The sequence below is a fragment of the Mus caroli genome, chromosome 9 (assembly GCF_900094665.2).
Source record: "Mus caroli chromosome 9, CAROLI_EIJ_v1.1, whole genome shotgun sequence".
NCBI lineage: Eukaryota > Metazoa > Chordata > Mammalia > Rodentia > Muridae > Mus > Mus caroli.
The window spans coordinates 90,866,754-90,869,345 of NC_034578.1; positions in this window are offsets into that span (position 1 = coordinate 90,866,754).

A 2,592-nucleotide genomic window follows, 5' to 3' on the forward strand; every position below is an offset into this window, starting at 1 on the left:
GGCAGTTAGAGCACCAAGTGGCAGTAGCCACACACCTTCTGATCAGGGTCACACAAGAGTTCCACCAGGGTTGAATGGAAAGAGAGACAGTATGGGCCCACTGAGCTAACTGCTAACTGCTAATAAGTGAACAGAGATAAGAAAATTGTTTCTGAGTTCAAGAAGGTTCTCAGCTGAGCTTAGGAATGAAGTGAAAATAGAGTTCTTCCTGTAATCCATAGAAGCCCTAGGCTTATGTGGAGTTGTAACAGGAAGGAGATCATGGTTCACTATTAGGCCTACACTTTGGACCAACCAAGAAAACTTCTAAAGCTAGTAATGCCTGCTTCCCCTGGAGCTTCAAAGTCAAGCCAGACTGTGGCCCAAATCCAGAAATANCTTTCAAAGCTCTCCAGGTAATTCTATTGTATAAGCAACATTGAGAACTGGGAGCTGACAGGGGCTTCCAGGAGGAAGAGGTGCTCGCTGTTTGCAGAAAAAGCCTCAGAGGCCTCCTTAGAGCAACTGGGAGTTAGCGTCTGAAAGATTTCAAAACCAGATGGAGATAGGGAAGTGAAGAACCTGAGCAAGCTATGCCAGTAGAGGTGTGGTCATGTGGCCTAGGGATGTGGGGAGCATCCAAGTGAAAACCCACCACAGGTTGATGGAGATGTTACCCAAGTTCCCGTTCTAATTCAGAACCTCGGCTGTAACTCCCGAACCACTACCCTGCTATAAAAGCTCCAATTGACAAAACCTGTGAATCATCAACTTCTAAAATCCTTGGCATGCAACACATTTGGGATATCATTTTAGGGAGCCACAGCTGCTGCCNNAACAAAAGAGGAAAGAAAAATAACTGCTCCCTTCCAAGGCCCCGTGACCGAGCAACAATGTCATCCGACATACCACTCCAAACTGTCGCCTTTCATTAAAACCAGACCCAAAGCTGAAAACTGCATCCGAATTTGGTGCACCTCTGGCTTGATCCACCTTGGATGTATGTTTTCTAAGTGTACTCATTCTCCTCTCAGTTCCTCAGTGAGAATTGACTGTCCCAACTCTCAGGGGACAGTCCTTACCATGTGCAAGTGGAAAGACAATTATTGATCTGATAAGATTTGCCCATTCTAAGTGCCTTAGTTAGAGTTTTACTGCTGTGAACAGACATCATGATCGAGGCAAGTCTTATAAAAGACAACATTTAATTGGGGCTGGCTTACAGCGTCAGTGGTTCAGTCTAGTATCATCAAGTCAGGAACATAGCAGCATCCAGGCAGGCATGGTACAGGAGGAGCTGAGAATTCTACATAGTCATCTAAAGGCTGCTGGTGGAAGACTCACTTCCAGGCAGCTAGGGTGAGGGTCTTAAGCCCACACCCAGAGTGACACCTATTTCAACAAGGCCACACCTCCTAATAGTGCCACTCCCTGGACCAAGCATATACAAATCATCACACTAAGTATTTCTTTCCTTCCCTCAAAGGCCTGTTTTTGCTCTTTCTAATGTGAACAAGTGAACTACTTACGTTAGTCCAAAGGGATGTATGGATGAGGGCTTCTTAAATTTTAATATGCATTTGGATACACTAAGGATCTTATTAAAATCAGGCAGGAAATCTAGATGGCACCTGAGGGTTTGCGTTCCTAGAAGGTTCCCTGGTGACACTTGCAGTGACCAAATACCAGAGCAATGTTCATCAGGCTTGGGACTTGCTTTTCTATGGGCAGTCTGGAAATTTCAGGGCTAAAGCAACCAATTTANCCACATTACCCCTTTTAAGTGCATCGACTGAGATTTTCACAGAAATTCTTGTATTTTTAAAGTGTGTCCACATATGATAAAGATAAATTCATGTTCACACCAATCTGGTTAATATAGGGCAAAGTTGGTTCTATATTTCACCTTATTTGGGTGTCAACAGTTTACTTAACAAACATCCACTTTAGTTGTTATTATTATATATTCANAACTCATAAGCCTGTATCAGTCACTCAACTGAAATTTTCCAGGACAGCAGAGCAGACATGGAAGAAACAATGAAATCAGCAGAAATCTAACACGGCATCCTTGGAGGGGGCAATGGAAACTCCCTAACAGCACAGGTCCTGATTCGGAGGCTGGGCATGGGAATCTACAGAGCTGATACAGTCACAGAGCAACCTACAGGAGAAGACTCTGAAATGGCCTTATCTGTTCGCCCCTTGCTTCTGCAGGACTCACCCTGTAGGAGGCTTGCTAGTGGTGGACATGAAATTGAAACTTTCAAAACAGAAAGGGAATCCTAATAAGACCCTTGAATGTTTCCAGGACAAGTAAAAAATAGTTTCTAATACAAAAATCCATAAATCTGGCCCCCAANTGATGTAAANCCCTAAGCTACAAGAATGCTATTCAAACTATACACCTAGCAGCAAAAAGATNGGTCAAGCGATAGTTTTTTCCTAAAACAGCTTAATTGAATAGAATGAAGTCATCAGGAATGGTAGCATGCATCACTAAACCCAGCTCTGAGAGATGGAGGCAGAAAGATCATGGGTTTAAGATCAACTTAAGCAACCTGTAAGAAGGACACATGCTCCACTGTGTTCATAGCAGCCTTATTTATAATA